Source organism: Acinonyx jubatus, chromosome E2 (assembly GCF_027475565.1).
Source record: "Acinonyx jubatus isolate Ajub_Pintada_27869175 chromosome E2, VMU_Ajub_asm_v1.0, whole genome shotgun sequence".
Taxonomy (NCBI): Eukaryota; Metazoa; Chordata; class Mammalia; order Carnivora; family Felidae; genus Acinonyx; species Acinonyx jubatus.
In genome coordinates, this window is record NC_069396.1 from 2,169,557 (window position 1) to 2,195,348 (window position 25,792).

General features: G+C 52.6%; 1 protein-coding gene across 9 annotated transcripts in view; it reads right to left on the reverse strand.

Moving 5' to 3' along the window:
• The window catches only part of JPH3 (junctophilin 3), a 158,992-nt gene that overhangs the window by 128,537 nt on the left and 4,663 nt on the right, over positions 1 to 25,792 (reverse strand). For 6 of the 9 annotated variants that reach the window (XM_053210263.1, XM_053210265.1, XM_053210261.1 and 3 more), the window contains exons 2-3: positions 24,784 to 24,893; positions 17,393 to 17,455 (exon numbers count right to left, since the gene is read on the reverse strand). The gene's annotated coding sequence lies outside the window, so the exon portion shown is untranslated. The other 3 variants (XM_053210266.1, XM_053210268.1, XM_053210264.1) reach the window with 3 other exon arrangements.

Consider the following 25,792-nt stretch of genomic DNA (forward strand, 5'->3'; position numbering starts at 1 on the left):
TTGGCAAGACAAACCCTGTAGATGTGACGAAGGATGTCAAGGCGAGGAGACTGTTCTGGATGATTCAGGCAAGCCCTAAATGCAACCCCGACTGTCCATATGAGAGGCAGGCAGGGGGGTGAGATGGGGCCGCTGGCCAGGAAGATGGGGGCAGTGCACAGGCCAGGGAGCGTGGCACCTCCAGAAAGTGGGGAAAGCAAGAGAAGGAATTTTTCTCTAGAGCCTCCGGGAGAACCAAGGGCCTGCAGACCATTCTAGACTTGTGACCTCTGGAACTCTACAACAAGTGTGCAGTTTCCAGTCACTAGGTGGGTGGTAACTCGTGACGATGGCAGTGGGAAACTCTTTAGAGTTAAAGTCTGCAGATTTGGGGGGAGGTTATCAAGGGGAGCACACGGTTGGAGAAGGTGATTCTCAGCATGGAGCTGTGGCCTCTCAGTATGCTGGCCTGCGTACCTGCTCTTTGGCAATGTGACTGCAAATCTGCAAAGGACTTTGGCCCACACATTGCGGCGGACGTGATGTGCGACCTTTGACCTCAGTCTCAAGGGCCCCTGTGGTCCCTGTTCCCGCCCTCTCTGATGGCCGCGAGGGGACCCAACCTGCCTATGGAGGATGAAGCAAGGGCACGCAAGCAACATCACCCACCGTGGCCGCACCCGTCTCTGACCACGCAGATCACTACAGCCACGTGAGGGGTCCCACACCGTCCCACAGGAGAATTACCCACTGCGCCCAGCCCAAACTGCCCTGCCTGAGGATAAGGAACACACAAATGGTGGAACCAGATCCCACTCTGCCTCTTCCGCCCCCATAGCCACCCTCGCTCCTACTAGGTTCAATAACAACGCCAGAGTGAACCCCCTTTCAACCCGTCCATCTTGACCACAACTCTCGAAGGTAGTTAATCGCAGTATCACCATTTTACAGTCAAGAAATTGAGGCGGAGAGAGGTTGACGGTCCTGCCCGAGATCCAAAAGCCAGTGAGAGGAGGGAGTGGGCTTTGAACCCAGATTTATCTAACACGGGACCCACTGTCACCGCGGCTTCTTGCTAGTTGCTCCACTCACTCGTTCATCCAAGACAAGTTTATCGAGAGTCTTCTATGTCCAGTGCTTGGAAAGATGAACAAAAGAGACGCGGTCCCTCTGTGAATAGCTATTCAAATAAAGAGCCACCGTCCATAGTGATCCTGGGCCTTGTGTTCCCTTCAGTGATGACCGTGGGGTGAATGTGACAGTAGCCGTTTGTTCTGAGTATAAACTAGGATTGTGCTCAGCCGTAACAGAAAACCTACCCCCATGGCTTGTCCAGCTAAGGTCTAATTTTTCTCAGAAGACCCTGAAGACAAGAGTCCTGGGTCAACACAGCAACAGCGTGGCATAATCTGTGTCCTTCTGCTATGCTGTCCATTCCCGTCGTGGGGTTGACAGCCACGGGCTTGGCTTCTGCCAAGCTCGTTGAGGTCACATGCCCACTCCTGGCCTGATCCCCGTGGCTGGAGAGACAGTGCATTACAAGTGGAGCACGGGCTTCCTTTACGGACAGAGGATGGGTTTTCCAGACAAGGGGGGAAGCCAGGAGCGGGGCAGGGGAGTTACAGGTTGTGTTTCCCAACAATATCTCCCAACCACATGCTCTTCTTATGGTAGGATTTTTCCACTCATCCCAAAAGAAGTGTGGACTAGATCTCTTTCCCTTGAGTTGGAGTGGACTTGTGACAATGGTGGGAGTGACTCTATCCCATATTTGGTGCAGGGTCATAAAGGTGATGTACCTTCCACCTGGTTCTCTTGGGATGCCTGCTCTTGGAAGCCAGCCACCGTGGAGAAGTCACATGTAAGTGCTTGAGTGAGGTCCCATCAGCCCTGTGAGTGAGAGAACCTTCAGCCGATCCTGGCTCCCAGTCTCTGAATCACCCTCAGGTGCTGAGCTGCCTCACGTGAATTCACATGGAGCACAGATGTGCCGTCCCTGCCAAGTCCTGCTCGGGTCACAGATCTGTCACCATAACGCATGCTTTTGTCTTTCTTCTGGTCACCGGGTTTGGGATAGTTTGTTAGGCGGCAGCATAAGCAGAACAAGACGTGAAGGATGTGCGTGTTCAACCAGATCCTCCCTTCTGGGGAGGTGAGGGCGAGAGGGCAACAGGTAGACAGAAACGGCAGCAGAAAGGTACAGAGACGCTTGCTGGCAGCTGAGCTAGGTCATCGGGTCTGGGTGTGCCTGTTCCTCGCAAACACGAAGGAATCTAAGCGGACCATTTGGTGGCAAGCTAGCTGTACTGGAAGAAACCCAGAGACGGTAGTTCTGGGAGCAGTAGAGGGTGAAGCAAGGGATCCGTGAGGCCAGCACCAGGAAGAGCTTGCTCCCCACCCGGTCGTGCCTCCTCTCCAACCAGGTGGAACCAGACCCACCCCCATTCTTGCTCCAGCTTTGGCCTTCGGCAGAACCCAGTCTGGGGACAGGTGGCTCTGTGATGGGCTCTGTTCTTCCGCCTCTTGTCTAAGTCATGCTGCTCACTTTCCATTCCCTTGGCTCTGGATTTGGGTTTAATTACTGGGCATTGCCTTGTTAAACTCTTTTATCATTTCCGATTATTTCTTTTCTGTAGATTAATAATCGTGTCGTCTGAGAGTAATGATGGCTTTGTTTCTTGCTTTCCAACCTTGATAGTTTTTACTACTTTTCTCACTCCCCTATGCTGGTCACTCCCACCATACAACATCGAACAGAAACAAGAGTCGTCCTTGCCTCGTCCCTGCTTTTAAAGACATGCCTCGAATGTGCACCGTGAAGAATTATATTTACTATAGCATTTTGGTAGGTGTGCTTTATCATATAAGAAAGTCTGTTTTGTTTTGTTTTTTTTAAGTAGGCACCATGCCCAAGGTGGGGCTTGAACTCATGACCCTGAGATTAAGAGTCATGTGCTCCACCAACTGAACCACTAAAGCTGCTGTTTTCTTTGCAGGAGGATTTGAGTTGACTGAGCAATACCATCATTGGCTATAGGACTGTTCAGACTTTCTGCTTCTTTGTGAGTCGGTTTTGGCTGATATGTTTTTCCAACAATTTTTCCATTTCCCGATTGCTGCCTGAATTGGGAGGAGACTCCTTGACTGGCCAGCTCTAGGGCACAGTTCTGCCTCCTGAATCTGAAGATGGTGTCTCTGAGTTGCCCCCAACCCTCCTCGGAACCCCAGTCTCCTCTCTGCATATGTTGGCATCTGTATTGGGAGGATTCGGGCTGCAGGTAGCAGAATATTTGACTAAATACGGCTTGAACAACAGAGTGTTTTTATATTTAGTGGCCTACTATTTAGGCCAGAGTCAGGCAGCTTCGGGGGACAATACTGCCACTGAGGAGTCCGCCCCTTTCTTTCTGCCCCCGCACCCCATGCCTGGCACATTGGTCTACACGTACAACATGACGGGTGCTATACAGTTGTAGGCATCAGGGCATCTCGTGCTTGGTGAGACTTTTTACAGGGGAGGAAAGCACCCCCACCCCAGGCCCTGTGGGCCACGGCCAGGCGCCTCCCTTCCACCTCCACCGTGGGTGCCCAGACCCGAGGCCAGGAGCGGGAGGGGCTGCGGGGCAGAAAACCGTGTCTGACACAGCATCTCTGAGACGGACTGTCCCACCTGACCCCTCCTGACCCCTCTGGCCTGTCGCCACCCAGGCCAGTCTGCCAGAAAGTACTAGAACCTGTGATGTGCTGGTTAATGGTTAACAACGGGCTCTCGGCGCAGAGGGAAGCCCTCCTATGAAGGGTTGCTGATTCCCAGGGTGTAAATACTCCCACTGGGTTGATTTCAAGCTACCAATCAGTGTCACTGACTGCAGAGCTGGGAAGAGATGTGCACAAGCCAGTGCCAGAGCGCCCCTCCCCAAAACCCAGCTGGATCCTACGATTTTGAGCTGGCTTCTGCCCTGGCCAGAGAGTAACGATTAAGGCATCGAAGGGGCTGCCCTCAGACAAATGAGAGACCACACGTTGAATACCTACTATGGGCTAGTCACGTACAAAACACTCTCTTGATTCCTTGAAACTGCCCATCTGCTCGATGAGGACACAGATGCAGAGAGGTTACGGTACATGGGGACTCATGGAATTGGATCCGAAGCCGGGCTTGTCCCATCCGCGTCCTTCCACCCCAGACAAAGGCCAGATTCGGAATAGATCCGGCTAGTTCTCATCCAGCACCTACCACGTGCTGGGGGTAGTGCTCTTACAGGGGAGCACCGTTCGTAACAGCCCAGGACGTGGGGGATCCATCAAGCGATAAATGGATAAACCAAGTGTGGTCTGTCAGAGCAGTGGAGTATCATTCAGCCACAACAAGGAAGGAGGTCCTGACAGGCTACGGTGGGGACGAGCCCCTGAGACACGATGCCGAGCGGAGGTGGCCAGGATTCCACTTACGTGCAGTGTCCAGAAGGGGTGCATCTACAGAGAGAGGAAGTAGATCTGCTGTTGCCAGGGGCTGAGGGCGGGGGGTGCGCAGTGACTGCTGCCGGAAATGGGGCTTCTTTCGGGGGTGACGAAAACGTTCGGGAAGTAGGTAGTGACGATGGCTGCACGACTGTCTGACTATCCTAAAAAGCACTGAATTGTAGACGGACGAAGGGCAGGATTAACTGAAAAGAAATTCTCCGACCCCCTCCCCCACCCCCCCCCCCCTCCCAGGCTGAGGCCCGCTACGAAGCTGTCGTGATCACCGAGCCGGACTTGCCTAGTCGCCCAGGTTCTGGGCTAAGGAAGCACTTCACATGCATCTTTCCCACGAAGTACTCTCAACTACCTTACAGGTGGGTGACATTCTTAACCCCATTTCATGGGTGGGAAAACCGAGGCTCAGAGAGAAATGAAGCAACTGGCTTGATAGCACACGGGCAGTTGACAGCAGAGCCAGGACTCTGATCCGGGTCTCTCTGGCTTCAAAGTGTGTGTTCCCAACACTTCACTGCCTTAAAGTGAGGTCAGGGTTGCCGGGGGATCCTTCTTTCCTCCTTCCAGGATGTTGCTTCCGGTGACTCCACAGCTCACGAGGCTGCTTAGCCTAGAAGCAGCCCGCCCCCCTGCCCCCGCCTTCTCAGCAGGAAGGACCGAGTGTTGGAAGGAAGGGCCCTCTGTTGCCAGAAAGCCTGTGCTAAGGTGACCAGTTACCTGCTCCGACACTCAGTTCAGTGGCCGTGTGACCCCGGTTAAGCCTCATCCCATCTCTCAGCCTCATTTTGCTTACCTTAAAACATGAGGGACCCCAAACATCAGTGGCCCTCAATAGGGGCACTGCTGCCCCCTATGGAGCATTCTGGAAATTTGCAGGGGATCCATGAGTGGGACAGTCCCCCAAGAACCTCCTCCACTTCCCAGTGCCCCACCAGACCGTCATGTAGATGAACAATCCTCCTGCAGTTTGTGGGTCCAGAACCTGCCTCCGTTTTCTGTCTGTCTGTCTTTCACGGAGCTGTCAAGACGCTGGGTCATCTGGGACTGCACCTACCACGTGGTCAAGGGGAAACTGTCACCTCCATTTGGACTTTGCCGCGAGTTGCTCACCGTTTCGGAAAATCACATTGCCAGCAGCAATGCCTTCGTGGTGTTTGAGCCTCAGTGGGACACACCTGTGTCACCGACATTCTCTCTCTGGTGCGAGCCTCTGGTCATTACGTTGTCTAGTGTGGTCAGACCCAAACATTTATCTTCGAGGTCCATGTTGTTTTATTTTAGATGACTTTTCCTTTATGTTACAGTTAAGGCCTCATATTGATTTTTTTTTTTTTTTTTTTGCAACTGGTGTGTAGATAGATTACGTTTTCTATGAATTTCATTTCAGAATAAGAAAGGGAGCATGAAAAAAAAATAGGTCTGGGGGCCACTGAGCTATGTCTGATTTCTTCAGATCCCTTCCAGCTTTTAAATAATTAAACCTGACCTCAGAACACTTTTTCCAGAATTCTAATAAAACCAAGTGCCTGGTGCTTTTTAAACATTTCCAAAAACATCACCGCATCACAGTGGCCCAAGTGCACCCAGAAGCTGACTTCAACTAACTGCCCTCGTGGACTCTGAGAGGCTGGCTGTCTTCCATCCCCTGGCTGAAAACCACCCACCCCATCTGCAACCTGTGCTCACAGCCCATTTGACTCGTCTATTGGCTTTTCGCCCCAAGAAAGAAAAAAGCCAACACCCCAAACTCAAAATCTTTCTTATGCCATTTCTTTGTGCTTGGACAAGTCGGTGCTTTACTGGAATGTTTACTGAAAGAGCAAAATAAAATAAAAAATAGAGCTCCAAGGCAATCGTTGGTGACAAATTTTGCTGTGCTTGAGTGAGTTCATGCCATGTGACATTCCTTTCTATTAATTATTTCTCTCAGGCTTATCTCCCCTCATCTCTTCTCGAGCTTTTTATGTTTTAGCGGCAGCTAGCACAACGGCTTGGGTACCGCCTTTCCCATCTGCGTGGAACAGAATGTTCTCAACGGCCGGTGTCAGGGACGCCACGCAGAACCGGCAGATGTGGCAGGGAGCGGGGAAAAAAGCAAAAACGAGGAGGTGAAGAGCGGAATCGACCGAAGCCAGGCGGGGGACAGACTGCAGTAAGGGGATACCCTGTGTTGAATAGCGCCCCCCAACATCCGCCTCTCCCTGAGACCTCAGAATGTAGCCTTCTTTGGAAACAGGGTATTTGCAGGTGTATAGTTAGGCTGGATCGGGGTGTGCCCTAAAGCGGGCCCTCGTCTTGTACAAAGAGGACAGGACACAGACACAGAGTGGAGGCCAGGTGGCAACAGAGGCAGAAATTGGAGAGACGCGTCCACCAGCCCAGGGCCGCCTGGAGCTGGAAGAAGCAGGAAGGACACACCCCTGATGCCTCCTGTGGGAGCCCGGCCCTGTCCACACGGTGATTTCAGACCCCAGCCTCTAGGACCAGGAAAATACATTTCTATTGTCTGAAGCCCTCCATCTGGTGGCAACTTGTGTGGCAGCCACAGGAAACCCATCCAGGGCTCAGGCTGGAAAACCAGGAAGGTAAGTATCACGGACTGCATGTCTGTGTCTCTCCCAACTCTTATGTCAAAACCCCATCCCCCATGTGACGGTGTGAGGAGGCGGGGCCTTCAGGAAGGAGTCAGCAGGGGGCCCGCTGCCCCAGCTCTGCACCCCCCCCCCCCCCCGCCGAGGTCACCAGCGCCCCACCATGCTGCACTCTGCCTCCATAACTAGGGGAAACACATGTGGTGTTTATAAGCACTCCCCGCCCCAGTTCGTGGTATTTTATGGTGGCAGCCCAAGAGACTAAGATAATAAGTAGGCTGGTCCCTGTCCCCTCCACCTAGCCATCAACTGCAAAGTTGAATTTGAGAACACGAGGGGCGTGTGGGGTGGAGGAAGGACCTGCCGGCCTCGTGCCTTGCTGGAAGATGGGTGCTAAAGCTGATTCCCTGAGCCCTGGGTGTTACGTCAGCCCCAGCTGGTTGAGCCCCTTCCGTCTCCCCACGGGGGATCCTTGACAGCACCAGAGGCTGGCATTTACTGCATTCTTACCATGATCCTGGCGCTGATCGGTGAAAACTATGAATACTGACATCTGTATTTGATTGATAATTCTATTAATAAATAGATATGTATATTCTATATTTTATCCTCAAAACAAGACACCTGTAAGTTGTAAGACACACTGTTCTGTTTTATACTCTTTTGAATGAAAGACACGGCCAGTTCAACACGTCCTCAGTTGCAAACACATCCCCATTTTAGAGACGTTAATACGTGAATCCTCGAACCAATGAAACGTGGTATTATTGTCGCCCCTACTTTATGGCTGAGACAAGCGCGACTAAGGTCACGCCACTAGTAAAGAGCAGAGCCAAGATGAAAGCCTTTGGAAGGTTGGCTCTCCGGCCACACTGCATCTCCCACAGGGAATACTACCAACTCTACAGCTCTGAGTGTCTTAGGCTGAGTCTCCTGGCCATCACTCAGTATCCATTCTCTCTCTTCTTTAGCACTACAAACCTTGAGTTTCAGTGGGCTCATGGTCACTGGCTAAGAACTACATTTCCCAGCCTCCCTAGCAGCTAGCTGGGGCCATGTGACTAAGTTCCAGCCAATGGGATATAAGCAGAAGACATGAGTAAACCTTCTGGACCTTGTCCTTACAAGGAAGAGGGGGTGCCCTTTACCTCCTGTTTCTTCCCTCTTTGCCCTGGCTGGAATGCAGGCGCACTGGCAGGAGCTGGAGCAGCTGTCTTAGATCTCAGCATAGAAACTACATATTGGGGTTGGCAGAGAAACAAGAGAATGACTTTTATTTTTTAAGATTTTATTAAAAAAAAATTTTTTTTAAAGTTCATTTAGTTTTGAGAGAGAGAGAGAGAGAGAGAAAGAGACAGAGTGCGAGCGGGGGAGGGGCAGAGAGACAGGGAGATGCAGAATCCGAAGCAGCTCCAGGCTCTGAGCCATCAGCACAGAGTCTGACGCAGGGCCTGAACTCACTGACCGCGAGACCATGACCTGAGCTGAGGTCGGACGCTTCTCCGACTGAGCCACCCGGATGCCCCTGAGATTTTATTTTTAAGTGATCTCCACACCCAACGTGGGGCTCGAAGTCACAACCCTGAGATCAAGCGTTGCATGCTCTACAGACTGAGCCAGCCAGTTGCCCCGACAGAGCAACAAGATAAAAACATAAGAGAGAACCTAGAGTTGTCACATTAGCCTGAATTGTTTCGTCTTGGGCAGTTGTGAAAGGAAAAAACTTCTCCCTTGTTTAAACCGCCGCTATTTTGGCCCCCATTCTAGCAGCCAAGAGGCAATCCTAATTACTACAGGCCATTACATGCCAGCTGCTGTCCTGGAGGCTCAGTCCTGGCCCTCCAGGAGTTTCGTGCTCACTAAGTGAGCGTGTAGACAAAACACCAAACACAATGCTAAGCACAGAGCCGGCCCTGGAGAAAAGTCAGGTCCTCACACAGGTGAGACACAGGTACCTCAGGTATCAGTTCGCATATCTTGGCGTTCTGCTTTCTCCAAATCCTACCAAAGTATGGTAGGAAAACCTCTGCTTTTTCTGGGTTCCTCGCCCCAGCGACCCGCCACATACACCTTAACAAAGAAATCGCTTTCTTGGTAGGGAGAGCAATTCATAAGGGAGCTGCGGACCTGCCTGTATATTCCAGAACGGTTCCCTGTTTCATCCAATGGCCGCATCCCAATTTTCCTTCCTGAGCCACCGCTGGCCCACTCCCGGTGGTCCTGACCAGGCCGTCTTTGTACCCATCCTTCGCCAGGCCTGAGCGTGGCTCGCGACTGAGCCTAAGCAGCCAGGACTCCTCACCCCTCCGGCCACAACAACCACATAGAGAGAAGACTCATGCCCGAGCGGAATTAATCTGCATCTTGACTACGAACGGATGCTGGGTGTTGGCGGAGGGCAGATCTGGCACTGAGAGTGCCAGCTGAGAGTTTGAGCTGTAGGGATCATGAAAACTACTGCAGCTGCTACGGCGATGCAACAAAATACCCCAAACCTACTGACAGAAGTCAACCGTTTACTACCCTTATGGATTTGGTGGGTCAAGACTAAACACGGTGTGGACCTTGCTTCTCCACAACGTCCGGGGCCTCGACTGCAAGTCTCAAAAGCTGGAGTCCGGAGTTAACTGCAGGCCCAGCCTAGCTCCTGTCGGCGGGGCCCTCAGATCCTTTCCACACGGGCCTCTTTCTGTGGTCTCCCCTCGAAAGCCAGCCTGGTACAGGCTTCCGTACAGCATGGTTGCTGCTTGCCAAGGGCGAGTGTCCCCAAAGAGAGCAAGCCAGCTGGAAGCTGCATGCCTCTTAAGACCTAGTCTCCGGAATCACATGTAACTTCCACCACTTTCTACTGGTTGTGGAAATTCAAAGGGAAGTTCAAGGTCAAGAGGAGGGACCATAAAAACCCTACCTCCTGCTGGAAGTGTGTTAACGTCACATTTTATTTTACTTATTTTTTAAATGTTTATTTATTTTTGAGAGAGAGAATGAGACAGAGAGTGAGCAGGGGAGGGGCAGAGAGAGAGGGAGACAGAGAATCCCAAGCAGGCTCCATGCTGACAGCAGAGAGCCCGACGCGAGGCTTGTACTCACAAACTGAGAGATCATGACCTGAGCTGAAGTTGGACGCTTAACTGCTTAACCCACTGAGCCACCTGGGGGCCCTTAATGTCACATTTTATGAGGGCATGTGGGATGGGATGAGTGCCTGGGTATCTATAAAACGAGGCCGACACGGAGCAAAGCAGAGCAGAGAGAAGGAGAGCCCCTGGATCCAGCTGTACCTGAAGCTTGACTCACGGGGAGATTGTCTTTTCCAGTCAGTGAGCCAATGGACATTATTTTTGCTTTAGAGATTCACACTGAATCTCCATCATTTGCAGCCAAGAGAGTACCGAGTAACATACAGACAGGAAGCACTAAAATGCTTGGCTAAGGCAGGACTCCAGCCATCAGCAGCATGAAGGACTAGCTGGTGCTTTGAAATGACATGTTTTCCTCTGCTCTTGGCTAACCAAAGTCCCCAGGCCAGCATCCCCAGTACGAATTTGCCACTCCCTTTAGAGGGCAAGAATGATGACAGTCAGTTTTTTTGTTTGGCTTGGGTTTAAGCAGCCAAAATGTTCCCTTTTGCCACGAGTGCAATGCAGGCTAGCATCTGGAAAGTGCTATCCAAATGACCCAGATCAAGGTGACTGTCAGCACAAGAGAGAGCAACCCCGGGGCCTGGAACATTCCTCCAGGCTGGTCGGTCCTGCAGGGAGATGCCTTGCCTCGGGCGGAGAGTGACAGCACTGTAGCCGGCGTCTATCCTGTGCCAAGCACTGGTGTTCGCCCACCTTACTCCCAATCTTTACAGGAATCCTGCAAGGGGGGGCTCGTGTTACAAAGGAGGAAACTGAGGCAGAGAGAAGCCACACAACTTGCCCAAGATCCACACCAGGAAGCTGTGAAGACAGACATGTGGTTTTCTGACTGCAGAGAGCCTGAATTCTTTCATGCCAAGCTGGTGGGGCTGGGAGGAAACTGGGGCAGGGCCTTCTAGGCGAGGTGGACCGCATGCTTGACTCTGTGTGGGGAGGGAAGGCCAGCGAGCCTGTCCCGTGGCCAGAACAAGGAGGGGAGGGGCCCATCACGGCAGCAGATGCTGGCGACTGGGCTCGCGGGTGGTCAGCAGAGAGGCAAGGACTGGCGTCCTGCCAAGGCCATCCTTTGGTGACCTCTGTGTAAGTCGAGGCCTGGCCACTCTGAGCAGGGTTTCGGTTGCTGGCTAGTGGCTGTGGACTGGCTCCTGCTTGCCAGCCTCTCTGTTTGGTACTTGGCTGGGCAGACAGAAGTGAGTCACACCCCGGTCCTGCCTGAGCACCCCCCCTCCTTCCGCCTCGGGCGTGGGCTGCCTGCCAATCCAAAATAAGCAATGTGTGGCCTGAGGGGTCAAGATCTGGGAGGTGAAGGAGCCCCAGGATAGGAGCTCCTGCTGTGACACCCGCGAGCTTTCCAGGGTGGGCCCTGGCTGGGGCCCTCGTCTTCATGGACCTGGTCCCGCTACACAGGACTGGCTGTGCCTCCAGCGAGCCACCTGGCCCTGTGCAAGTCCCTTCCTTTCCAGCTCTCAGTCGCTCATGTGCAAAATGGAGCAAACGGGCCCGCACAGCACCCTGACCTCCTCTCCCCCCAGGCGGTTGTTGATCCCACTCCTGGATCCTGGGCGCCGTGCGGCTCCTGTCTGAGCCTTAATCCGTTATCCACCTTCCCTTTCTGTTCTGTAAACTAGCCCATCTCCACCCAGTAACCCCCTCCCCTGAACCCCGGCCAGCAAGAGTTGATTTCTGTTGCTTGCAACCCCAAAACCCTGGGTGACAGACTGACCCAGCTGGGCATCACGCCCAGCCCCGCGAGGCCTGCCCCACACAACTGCCAACGTTCCGAACGGGTGCAGCCTCGCCTCAAAGCCTGCAAAACGCTTTACCCGCTTGTGGTGGTGGCCGGAGCCCATGCAGTCTCCAGAGCCAGGCAAAAGGGACACGTGGGGCGGGGGGGGGGGGGGCACGGACCTGACGGAGGAAGTGTGGCCTGGAAGCACCCTCACAGTCTGAGCGGGGCGCTTTCCAGAGGCGGGGCGTGGCCTCCTGTGTCAGAGCTGCTGGGGAAGGCAAGGCAGGAAGTGATTAATGCCGGCTGTGGGTGTGACAGCCGCCGTGGCTCATTGTTAGAACAGAGCAAATGCAGCCCCCCTGCCCGCGCCCATGCCTGCTGCCCGCCCAGCCCTGCCCTGCGTCGAGTCCCCCTCCTCCCCTGGGGTGTACAAATCCACTGTGCCAGGCACTTAAAAATAGCATCCTACCCAAAACGTAGGCATGAGACGGAACTCCAGAAAAGGAGAAAGCCTCTCCTCTCTTGCCTCGGAGCACGTGGACTCTGAGCGAGCTGTGCCTGGCGCTGACAAGGGGCCTCTCTCCGAGCCTTCTGTTCCGCGTGGGGAAGGGAAAGCCCTAGCCCAAAGCCGGCGCAGCGAGTCAACGGGACTGCTGCGCGGGACATCACCCCTCCGACCCGGGGCCTCTCTGCACCCCGGCCACAAAGGAGCCACTCGTCTCCGACCTTCCTCCCTAGAAGGTCACTGGAGGCTGGCTGTGACCTTGACCTCTCCATCCAGCTTCTGCCCTGTAGGGTCAGTGACCCACTTGAATGGATTTCCTGCCATACGTTTTCTTTTGCAGCATTGTTGATAATAGCAGGAAACCAGAAGGAGCTAAAATGTCCAAAACTGGAGGTCAATTAACTTAATTACGGCAACGGCACCAAAGACAACCACGTGGCCTGTAAGAAGGCATCTTTCAGAACGCCATGCTTTTTGGAGGCTGAGACGCTGTCATTTGTCACACGGGTTGCCTATTTCATAACCCCCTTCAGGGGAGAAAAAGAGAGAAGTAGCTGGGATGTTTCTTTTGACAATGATTCTAAAACACATCCCTATTTCAGAAACATCAAAGTGTGGGAAAATATGCAACATGGTAAAATGTAATGATTTACAGGAAATGGTCTTGACACATTTTTAAGTTTAAAAGAAGTGGGTTAAGCAACATCATGCCGGGTCTTAAGAAAAACTAGCACGCGTATACAGACACAGGCTGTGCTCATTCAGCAGTGATCTGAGCCCACGAAACACACACGCACACGTAGAAACAGGCTGGAAGGACACCTAACGAAAGCTAGCAGCGCGTGTCTCCGGGGACTGGGGCTACGAACACTCTGGGGCTTCTTCTCCCTTGACGTTTTCTGTACTTTCTGATCTTTCGATTTCATAGTCAGGGGACTGAAATAGCGGTGGCTCCTGCTTCTGATCTCCCCTCCGTGTGTCCGGAGTCACCTGTGCTGAACGCCCTCCAACGGGGACCCTTTCTGCTCTCACCACCACCTGTGGAGGCAGGAACCTTGCCACCACCATTCTGCTGGTTGGGAAACCGAGACTCCGACTGGGCAGTTTTCCTGAGGCCGCACAGCCTCTGCGCGATGGAGCCCGGATTCAAGCTCCGGTCACACGATTCCAGAGCGGAGGCCCTTCAGCGTCTTCTGTGGACACTAAGCTCACCATGGGCCCTCCTTGTCAGTGCCACAGGGCATCGAAGGACAGCGCCACCTCTGTGCTCGCCAGGAGGGGAAGCCTTGATGTGGAGCCCAGAAAGGGCCCCTCGTGTCTACCCAAAGTCTAGAGCTGGGGCTCCCAGCCCCCTTGGTCCTGAGCCACGTGTGTGTTTTGTGACATAAACGAGCACAATCAGGCTGAGAGAACCAAGACTGAGACCACCAGCCCAGCTGACCCAGCCCCTCTCCAGGCAGACAGAGGAAACGGATGTTTCCACAGCACCGTGCAAGGATGCTTTGGCAAGCCCCGCTACATCCCCTTGATAGTGTCTTCTCGTCCTGCTGAAAGGAGTCTCCAGCTTCCTCAAGAGAGAAACACTCCTGACATCATTTCTTCTTCTTCGCTGGGCAGCCAAGGGAGCTGCTGGGATCCCTCCAAGCAGGGGGTGGGGTAGCGTGTCCGTTTGCTGGAACTCAGCTGAGAATCTTCTCTCTAGGAGACCCTGAGAAACTGTTCCAAACAAACAGGAAGGCTGCTGGGGAAGCTGGTGGCCGGGAACGCAGGGCGGCCGGTGCAGCCCCGGGCAGAAGGATGCAGACAGAAAATCCCAGTGTCGCTGGTACTGGGCCTCGCCGCCAGCCGCGGAGCTCCTCGAGGCGCCGGGCTGTGTCTCCACGGCGACAACGCCAGTGAGCAGGGCTGTCCCCTTGTCCAGGCTGGCAAAGCTGAGGCTCAGACACGTGAAGGGACAGCCTCACAGCCAGAACGCAGCCTGGGCTCCGAACGCTGCTCTCCCAACTCTTCAACGTCCCTCGGATCTCAGACCCCCGCAGGAATGCTGTGGAAGCCAGAAACTCCGCCTTAACAAGCGCACGTCGGCTTTTCACGCAAAATGTGGTGGATACATTCCGGGGGGTCACGCTCTCCTTGAAGGCCTTTGGTAAGAGTCTTTGTCGACTGTCCAAACACATTCACTTCCACCCTGCACCCCTGCGCCAGTGCAGTCTTTAGGGGAAGGCGAGGGAAGGGTGCTGGTCTCCACCTCCTACCGCAGCCTCCAAGGGGGGGAGAACCTGGGGCTGCGTTTTCCCTGTAGCGGCCCTGTGCACGCACGACCAGGACTCTGTGCACAGTGGGGGAGCCAGACCTGTCCCCTCCCCAGCAGTTCTGGCTATTGGGAGCTCCAGTCCCACCCCATTTTTAAACTGGTAAGACTCGTGTCCGACTTTGGGCCCCCAGGACAGTGAGATAAAAACGTGTGTCGTCTCAAGCCACCGAGTTTGTGGGCATTTGTTATGGCGGCCACGGAAAGCTAAGGCACCCGCCCACAAGCAAACATGTGAGGCTGCTTTCCCTGTCTCCCCACACAAAGCAAGAGCGAGCCCACAGACTTGGAAGGCCACCCCCACAGGAAAACGTGGGCTCTCCTTTCAGAGAGTGTCAAGAGGTCAGGTGGCCACCAGGAGGTTACTTCGCTCCATCCGAACCTGCCACGGCTACACCCCGACGGCTGTGAGAAGCGGCCACTGCCCACGGGTGCCGGCCACACGCACACCGCCGTACCCACGGTCCCCGAGCCACACGGCAGCCCACCATGCGGATTGGAAAAGTGAGGTGCAGGGAGACTGAGTGGTGCGCCTGGGGCCACACAGCCAAGAACCACGGCTCCCGTGTCTCCGGGCTCTTCCGGCTTGCTCTCGTTTCCGACACAGCCGACTGTTAATGAGCCCAGACACGATGAAGGGGGTGCCGGCACAGTCGCCGCAGGACTGGGGCAGCACACGGGCCCGTGTCCGTGCTGGCGATGCACAGTGCTGTGTGCACGCACGTGAGCCAGAGGGTGAGAAGGTTGTCGTGGAGGTGTGACCCTTCAGTTATCCGTGGCGACGGGCCAGCGATGGGTGAATCAGTCCAGGGGTGCCCCCGCCCACTACAGACGGCCCCTCCAACCTCGCCTCTCAGCCAACTTTCCAGAGAGGCTGACGGGACTGGGAAGCAACACGTCCCCTCCCTCGCTCCCGGACAACTAGCCGCGGGGTGGCCGGGAAGGGAGAAAGTGCACTCAGGGGCTACAGAGTCCTTCCCGGCGACGAGGAGATTAACCCGGCAGACCTGGCCTCCGGACAATGCGGGAACCTGGCCTGGTTGTATCTGCCCAGCTGTGAAATGACTGATTACGGAGCACGTACCTGATCAAAGGCTGGCTCTAGTGGAAGGTGATGCCCAGTGCGTTTATGATAAAGGGTGACAACAACCCCACCCACACCTCACGTAACGTGGCAGCGTGGTCCGTTGGAGACATAAATTGGGGTCGGACAGATCTCAGTTAGAGTGTACCACAGGTGACCTGAGCCTCACCGTCCTCATCTGCAAAGAGACCCCTGATTTTGTTCCAGTTTCTACACGCTCTGTACATGTATGGGCTTCAGGAGAGGCAGGCTCTAGTCCCAGAAGGCATATCTTGATTGATCAAGGGCCCTTACGATGACTCCAGCCCTCTTGTCTGTGGTTAGTTTCAGTGGATATATGACACAACCTAGCCAATGAGCAGAGGAGCTTCGGTGAAAGACTTTTTTCCCCCTTAAACTTGATACGCAAAGAAAGATAATCTTTCTCCTTCTGTTGGAAGCTGGATGTGATGCCTGGAACAGCTGCAGCCACTTGTTAGCCTGAGGAGAACCAGCCTAAGGTCAAGGCTAACACCCTGAGGAGGGCGCAATGTATAGACAGAAAGAGGCTGGGTCCTCAGTGGTGTCCATGAGACAGTGCATGAACCAATTCTGGATCCTTCATGTCTCAGGACTTTCTGACCTGCTAGTTAGCAGGTTACATGGATAACATCACATGTAATGTCAGAAGCATGAGTGGATGTGAACAGAACACGTTATCGTAAAATGTTATCATACATTTAATACAGAAAAACTTGGCCAAACACAGTTGATCAAAAATCTGAACACTTTGTTGGGCACCCAGGTGGCTCAGTCGGTTAAGCGTCCGACTTCAGCTCAGGTCACGATCTCACGGTCAGCGGGTTCGAGCCCCACGTCGGGCTCTGTGCTGTCAGCTTGGAGCCTGGAGCCTGTTTCGGATTCTGTGTCTCCCTCTCTCTCTGCCCCTCCCCCACTCACCCTCTGTCTCTTTCTCTCAAAAATAAAAAAAACATTAAAAACATCTGAAGAAGTTGTGAATCATACCAACTATTTTCTATGTTAGGAATCAGTCTCCAAAGGCAGGTTGATAAGTGGACTGGCTGGATGACCCCTGATGGTACCTTTATCTCCTTTTTCATCTGCTGATGAAGAAGTTAACCTCACATGACCACCACATTCTCTTCGGATCAAGTCTTTCCTGTCCTGGGATTCAGGCTATGTTAGAAGGAAATATTACCAATATTTTGGGAAAAAATTCCACTCTGCAAGGGTCAGAAACATAATTACACATAATAAATCATCCCTGATAGACAAGATTCTGTACTCACTGGAGAAATCAGCACGGTACCACAATCTCTACAGAGGAAAAGGCAGAGCTCTAGAAGAAGCATTGCAAAAACTTATTTGGGAAGTCGCAACGGCCATCAGCAAACACTTAGCGAGTGCCTTCTGTATACAAGGCATCCATCTAGAGCTGGAAACTCAAAATGACAAAAACGCAGCAGACCGGTCGGTCCCTATTCTCAGGGAGCTTATAGTTTAATTAAGGTGCCAACAGACGTGTGCCAACAGGACTGAACTTCCCTTGGGACACGCTGGCATGGCCTTACCGTATTTCACAGCCAGGGATGGTTCTGAGAGTTCCGTACGGATGTCCACGTGGAAAGCTGTCCCTGCGTAAGAAAGAGGAAGTCTCAGTGCCAAGGAGCCAATGCATGAAAAGAATGACACGTGTGACCTATGGACCAGTGGCTTCAAAAAATGGTCAGCTTCAGAAAGCACTCTTCAGACAGAATCTAAAGCTGAAGTCAAATACACATTACACATACGAGCAAACACAACCGCGCACCAGAGCTGCCGTGGTTAACACGTGAGGGCAAGGCCTCCACTCGGTCAGGAAACATCCAATGCGACTAGGGTCACACAGTGGACCGGACGTGGGATTTGTCCTTGCAGGTGGTGTGCACAGGGCAGGTGGCCTCTCTGAACCACAGTCTCTTCATCTGCCAAAGGAGAATCGAAGGAAATAATGCAAAGCACACAGCCTCCGGCCGGTCTCCACGAGTGTGAGCTCCGTGACTCCAAGGTCACCTGAGCCGTGTTGAAGAGATGCCCTATGATGACCTTCCTCACCCACAGGGTTGTCATCTCTATTCAGCCTCCATTTGCAGCCATTCCAGGGGGGACAGGGCGGCAGGACTGGGGGTCAGGAAACCTTGGTTCTAGCCCTGCTCCGCCCGCATCCGCTCAGCTCTCCTTCCTCAAGGCTCAGTCGCCTCCTCTGCCAGGTGAGGATAACGATCTATTGATCTCAAAGGCATGTCACAAGGGTTAAATGAGGCGTGAAAGTGCTTTGTCCCCTGGCATTTCTTTCGGCCTTCCCTCCTTTGATGCCAAAACCTTTAGCTTGGCTGGGCTTGGCAGGAGGCACAGTGAGCTCCCAAACGCAAGGCCGAGCTCTGTCACTTGCTAGCTGTCTGTCCTTTAAAAGTGACTTGCCACTCTGTGTCCTGCGCGCGGAGCCCACCGCAGCTGTGATGATTGACCGCAGCTGGGATGATATACTGCCATTTTTGTTCTCTGTCGTGGAAATGGCTTGGGCCAACCTGGGGGTTGTCTGTGCTGCAAACACACACGCACACAGTCAGCTCAAGGGCACTCATTCGGCAGCAAGAGCTTGTTCAGAGTCCAGGTGACGTGGATACCGCTCACCCCGGCCGTTTCCGATGTTTACAGCAACGCATGTGTTGCGGGGCTCCTGTCTTCAGCAGACCACAGGATGGAGATGCTCCTACAGATGTTGGCAGCCACCACGTCTTGAGCACCTGCTGAGCAGGCTCTCACCTAATTCTCCAGCCGCCTCTTCAAGTAGGTACCTTTTACCTCCATCTTGCGGAGGAAGGGGGACACGGGGCAAGCTGGGGGTGAGAGCCAGGATTGGAATCTGCTCACTCTGACTTCTGGAGTGTCTGCCCTCAACCTCTCTGGTCCACCGGAGGGGAGATGGGTCTGGGAAGGCCCCTGCGGGCAAACCACCATATCGGCTAAGAAGGCATTCAGCAGCAGGTGGCAGAGGGCCCAACTCACTTGAACAAACGTGGGTTTATTTTTCAAACAAGAAGCTTGTGCCTGGGTGGCGCCAGGCACAAGGTCTGGGTGAGTCTCCCTCGTGTGTGTCATCACAAGGGAACAAGGCCTCCACCACCGTGGCTGTGCTGTGTTCCAGAATTCTCTGATGGGGAGGGCAAAGAGGATTGCCTGACACATTTCCCCTCTGCGAGAGAAGTCACTTTCCAGAAACCCCGCATCAGGCTTTGACTCGAGTCTTACTGGCCAGAACTGGATCACAAGGTTATTCCTGGATACAAGGGAAGCCAGGCATGGGAAAGTGTTGTTTTCCAACCTTTGGAGCCAGTGGGAGAACAACTGGGAAGGGCTTTCTGGTAGTTCACCAGCCATGCTGCACATCTACCAAGAGGCTGTCCCCACCCCTGCCTTGGAGACCAGGTCCGTATTGTGTAGCTGTCGTAACAGAGCACCACGGACGGGGAGCCGGGACACGGGGGTAGAGCTTCAAACAGCAGAAATGTGTTCTCTCACAGCTCTGGAGGCCAGAAGCTCAAAGTCAAGGTGTTGCAGGGCCCTGCTCCCTCCGAAGGCTCTACGGGAGGGTCCTTCTTGCCTATCCCAGCTCCCGGGGGCTCCAGGCGTCCCCCAGTCTTTGCCCCTAGCTTCACATGGCCTCTCCCGCGTGTCTCCTCTTCTTAGAAGGACACCAGTCCTTGGGTTAGGACCCACCCAAATGCCCTCACTCAACCTGATTACATCTGCCAAGACACTACTTCCAAATAAGGTCACATTCACAGGTACTGGGTGTTAGGGCTCCAAGACATGTTTTAGGGGGACACAGTTTAACCACTAACAGAGACCCGTGTCTGCCTTTTGTCTTCCTTGCGAGGGAAGGTAAAGGACCACACCTGTTCCCTTTAGAGGGACAAAGATGCCTTCTTCCAAGATTAGACCCTCCCCCCCACACCTCTGCTCCCATGGCCTTGGGCCAGCCTTGCCTGAGTAGGGCTTTTCTGACCCCCCCTGCTCCTTCCTCACACCCCCTCTCCATCAGAGGCCCTCCAGAGTCCTCTACTGCAGGCACTGACCTCTCCTCCTCCCGCCGGAGGGTTTTCTGGGACACAGGAGTCCCAGAGCCTGCCAGAGACAAAATGTTTTTCAAGCCCCTGAACTGTCCTGCTCAGCACGGACCTTAACCCCCACCCGAAACCTAGCACTTGCCATCCACGTGGCCTCTCAACGCTCAGGGCTCCTGGGGTTACCTTTCCAGGCAAGGCTCCGCTCTGGCAGCGGGCACCTGTGCCCGGGTGAAGCGCCTGTGTGGCCGGAGCTGTGCGAGCTCCTTCTCTAGTCCTCACTTTTGTGACAGGATGAGGAAAGGGCACTTGGAAGAGCTGCCCTGGGTCATGCAGCTTAGCGACATGGGGGTGGGGTCAAGTGCAACGGGCGTTACACTTGACGGTCGTAACAACCCAACTGCTAACGTTTATTGAGCACCTGCTACAAGCCACATGTTTCATGCCCGCTGCCTCCAAGTCTATGAGTAGGAGCTCCTGGGAGGGGGAAGTGATTTGCCCAAAGCTAGGTGCACCTAGAGAAAAAACTTTGCCGCTTGCTTTTTTTTGGGGGGGGGGGGCAGGCAGGATGCAATTTTCCAGGATGTTACCCCAAAGGGGGAATTGATTATGTTAATTATGTTAAATACCAGGATTCCTCCTGGTCCTACCAACCTGTAAAACACCAGGATAAAATGTGGTTAGACCCACCAATCTCCCTCGTCTTCAGTAACTGCTTAAGCACAAGAAGAGGGGACATATGTCTGATTTCCATCAACCTCTGAAGCCACCAAGGACACCCCAAGCCCCATTCATTTGGTGTCTCTATGTCTCACGCAAGGGCCTGAAATTCTCATGGGTGGGTGGGAGGGTGCAGCAGGAGGGAGAATGGGATTATCCAATCCCACGTCTCCGTTTTCCCTCCCCATTCTTAGTGTCCCTGCCCCCAGACCTTCAACAAAAGCAGAGGTAGATTAATTCGTACTGCTGTATAACCAGTCACCACAAACTTAGAGGCTTAAAACAATACCCATGTAGCATCTGGAAGTTCTGTGGGCCAGGAATCTGAACAGACCCATCGGAATCTCTGCTCAGAGTCTAATGGGCAGAAGTCAAGGTTTTGGTGGCTGGGTTCTTGCCTGTGGCAGAATCTACCTCCTTGAGGCTACAGGTCTGAGGTCTCTGTGTCCTACTGGCTATAGGTCAGGACCACCTTTTTCTTCCTTCCCATGCGGCCCTGTCTGTTTTATAAGCAGCAATGATACCATATGTCTTCCTGACGCTTCTAACGCTGCTGACATCCCTTCTGCCAGCAGCCAGAGGAAACTCTCTAGTTTTAAGGCTCACCTGATTATGCCAGGCCCACCCAGATAATCTCTGTGTGTCAAGGTCACCTGACTTGGGACTTTACATCTGCAAAATCTCTTCACTTAGATTAGTGTTTAGATAAGCAAAGACTGGGAATTCTGCCTACCCTGGGAGGTCTGACAGGGACATTAGCTGCAAGAGAGCCCCCTCCCCCATCTCTAGGCAGGGGAGACACCACCTTCCTCCTTCTCTGGTATGAAATGGGCCCTCTTTCAGCACAGAGGAATCTGTAGAAATTCACCTCTTACTCTGAAGGAAAAAACGTAACAGAGACCTGGCCTCCAAGGGGAAGCCCTAATATTCATACTGAACAAACTTGTTTTCTACTGGCTGTGGGGCAGGCCATCTATTCACATTTGGAAGAATTGGCCATCAGATTTCTTCTTCCTTTTTTTCAGGGCATTTTCAAGTGACAATCTGTCAATGCTTTTCAAGACTGATTCTCAGAATGAAGTGTGATGAGTTTCCTAATACAGCGACTCGTTATTGCTAGGTGTAGATGACCCTAACAGCAGCATAAGGGGCCCAAGCTCTGAGCACGCAGGCTGTGGGGGGGCTCCAGACAGCTCTGCTTTTCCCTCACTGTTCTGGGTTGAGTGATGTCCCCTCAAAATTCATGTCTACCTGGCACCTATGAATGTGACGTTATTTGGAAATAGGGTCTTTGCAGATGTAATCAAATGAGGTCACACTGGATCGGGTGGGCCTCGAACCCAATGCCTGGGGTCTTTGTCAGAAGAGGTGGACACAGAATTGGACACAGAGATAGGAAGGCAACCACCTGAAGATGGAGGCAGAGGCTGGAGTGATGTGGCTACAGCCAAGGAGCACCAAGGATTGCCAGCAGTGACCAGAAGCTGGGAGAGAGGCCTGGGATATATTCTTAACCAGAGCCTTAAGAAGGAGCCTACCTTGCCCCCCTGCCCCTGGATTCCAAACTTCTAATCTCCGGGGCCATGAGAGGATAGATGCTGTAGTTATAAGCCACGAAGTTTGTGATAATTTATCTACGGCAGCAATAGGAAACGAACACACCCAGTGTGTGTGTGTGTGTGTGTGTGTGTGTGTGTGTGTGTGTGTTTTAAATCTAATCCCTGACCACCTACAAACCTCACCCTATTTTATTATACCACCTACCTTCACTCATTTACTTTCTGCCTGGCCTTAAAGCATTTTAATTTGCAACCCCTGGTGTAATTGATACATTTAATAAAACTGGGTTTCAAAAGCAAATACCTCATACTGTGCATAAGAATACACTCCAAATGGTTCAGGGACCTGAACATGAAAAAAAAAATGAAACCATATACATAATACAAGAGAACACAGATTAATTTGTTTATAACCTGGGTGTAGGGAGGGGTCTTCTAACCACCACTTAAAATCCAGATGCAAAAAATGATCACAAAAATACACTTTTTTTCAAGGTAAAAACACAATAAATGAAGTCAAAGGCAACTGACAAACTGGGACAGAATATTTTCAACATAAATCACAGATAAAGGGCTTTTATAGCTCTAATATATAAAGAACTCTTAGGAATTGACAGAAACAAAGACCCAAAACCTGATAGAAAAATGTGCAGAAAACATGAACAGGCAATTCATTAAAAAAAAAAGAGGAAGATACAAAAATGGTGTCCACATCTGTTCTCCAATCCTGCCAGACACTCTGAGGCCCCTGCTGTAACTTAATAAATCTGTTTCTGCTCAAACCAGACATAGTAGACTCTTCTGTCTGCAGTACGGACTGTTTCCAGATGTCAATCCACCTTGAAGCACAAAGACTTCCTGGCCTACAGTGTCTCCAAAAACTATTTACACAGACTGTGGAGGCAGCTTTAAAAGAGGAGTTCACATGTATATTTTCAAGCAATCATAGTTTTATCACAACAGGAGCTGGCCTTCTGGGGTGAGCACCTTGAAGGAGGAAGCTTTACTAGGCTGGGTGAGCTCTGGTGTGTTTGTTTAAAAAGAATCCTCCCATATTTCAGAGTTACACCTTGTCACCTAAACAATACGTTACCTGCCTTTGAAATGTGTTTTTCACCCCGACTTGAGTCTGAGTGTGTTCTGTATCTTGAGACTTCAAGCCAGGCGGTGAAGCCTTGATTGGGATGGCACTGGGAAGCAATCCAGTTCCTCCGCTTTAGCCCTGCTCGTACTTCTCGGAAACACATGGGGGATCTGGAGGAGGCAGGTCGGGTTTCAGCCTGGTGCAAGGTCCAGGACAAGCAGAACTGCCTTCTGAAACTCAGCCAGCAGAACAGAAATAATCTGAATGTCCAGCAATAGGGGATTAGTAGAAAATTTTGCGGTACGCCCAAACAAAGGGATTCTGGGCTGCCCTTGAAAACCAGGACTTGGAAGAGAGTCCGTGACAGGCGAAGACATCTGGGATATGTTGTTAAGTGGAAAGAAGAGATCGCAAAATGTGGAGAACAGCCCTATTTTTGTGGAGAGTAGACTGCTCCTGTAAAAATAGGTGTGCATAAATGCATATGAATACAACAGTGTCTAGGAAGATGTACTTTCAAATGTTGACGTTGGTTATGACTGAGAAGTGAGATTCTTTGTGAGTTCTATATCATTTTCTAGTGAGATATAATCTCTGTACAAGGAGCATGCATTACCTCATGACCAGGCAAAACAATATATATGTATATTATTGATTACTTATATATATAAAATCCATAACTTGCTTTAAAATAGTCCAGAAGAATTATGTACATACGCTAGAGCAGGGTGGGGGAAACAGATGAACCAGGAATGGCAAAATGTCACCGTTGAGGAAGCTGGGCAGTAGGGACGCAGGGAATCACTACACTAGTCGACTGACTCTTGGGTATGCTTGGAAATTTCCAAGGTGGAAAGAGAAAACGCACAAAACCAAAAGCAGCAGTGAATTAATTGTGGTGTGGGAAACGAACAAATGTGAAAACTGAACAGACATACGACACAAATAAGGCTCAGGACTCGTCGAGAACCCACGAGCCCCGGATGGTGCCTCAGCTTCCCCATCTGTAACAGGGAGGATCCCGGTCAAGGTGTAGGCCTGTGATATGGACTTAACTGATTATTTTGGTGGTTGCTATCGTTCAGTCCAAAGCAGCACACGGGAAGCCTGACAGCAAAACGTCTCCACGAGGTGCACACAAGGGTCACACGGGAGCTGGTGAAATGTGGCGTCCAAGACCCCACTCCCAGGGAGTCTGGATCCGTACCCGGGGTCAGGCTGAGGAACCGCCATCTCAAATAAGAGCCCAGGTAATTCCCCGCTGTGGCAACGGCACCTAGCCCAAGGCCACAGACACCTAAGAAAGCAAGTCTGCCCTGGAGGAAAATGTGTGTCTGTGCAGAATCAGCGCCAGACATTGTTTGGGACAACTGCCCGTTTACGACTCCAGGTGGACTTTGTGGGAGGCCACGGCTAAGGAAAACTGGCATGCGGCAGATAACAGATAATGGCTGGAGCCTCTGGTTTGCAGAAATAACGAATAAACAAGTTACCTTTATGCTTTCCTCCGGGAGGGGCAGATCCTGGGCAACTGACTCAGGTCAGAATCTGGTTCCAACGCGTACAAACTTGCTTGGCCCTGGGCCCACGATGACCTTTCCATCTGTAAAACGTGAACAGTGACAGCAGTTCAGAAGCAGGCTCACAGAGCTGTGGCCATCACGAGAGGCTATCAGGGGCTGAGGCACCGAGCAATGATGCCATCAGTGAGATCAGGGACCTACTTCGTAAGGCCTGCACGGAAGGGGTTTGGGGTCCCTTTGTTTTCTGTGTCAGAAACGCAGGGCCTTGGGTAAAGGAAAAACGCACATCAGCACGTGTCTCCAACTGGAGACCAGGCACACCCCTCGACAGACCCTGAAGGGAAGGTAAAGTGGCGGATCCAGGAGGGAGCCTGGGTGTACTTCCGCCCCACTGTTCAAGGACTTCTCCTGCTGATGGGACTCGCGACCTGCACTCTGTTTTCATTTTCCTACCACAACATGGCCTCCAGGCTCCTCCCCTAGGCTTGGGTTCTACGCGAGAACGCAGAAGCGGGGCGATGGGGGCCGGGCGCTGGACTTGGAGTCCAGGTGGCCGAGCTCTCGCCTCAGCCGCATTCCAGGACCGCGGCAACTCCGGATCCCTTCAGACACAGGAAGTCATCCCAGGCACAGCCCATCCTCATTGCAAAATCGCTTCTCTGGGGCATTTGGGGTGAATCCCAAGTCTCTCTCTCTCTTTCTCAACAATAGTATTAATTTATACTCCACTCCAGTCCTTTGGAAAACATAGACAGACATATCGTTTGGCCCTAGACCGCAAGCTGCCGAGGGCAGGGCCCACTGTACTGTCGGTCCCTGGTCCGAGTTAGGCACGTGGCAGGTATGTTCACTCCTGGGAGTGAGTTTTGCTGTCCACACAGCGTTGTACCGGGAATCTCTTCTCATCTGAACACACGGCCTGCTTCCCTTTTACCTACAGCCCCTTTGATCACGTGGAGGAATGCCCTACCCTCTGACT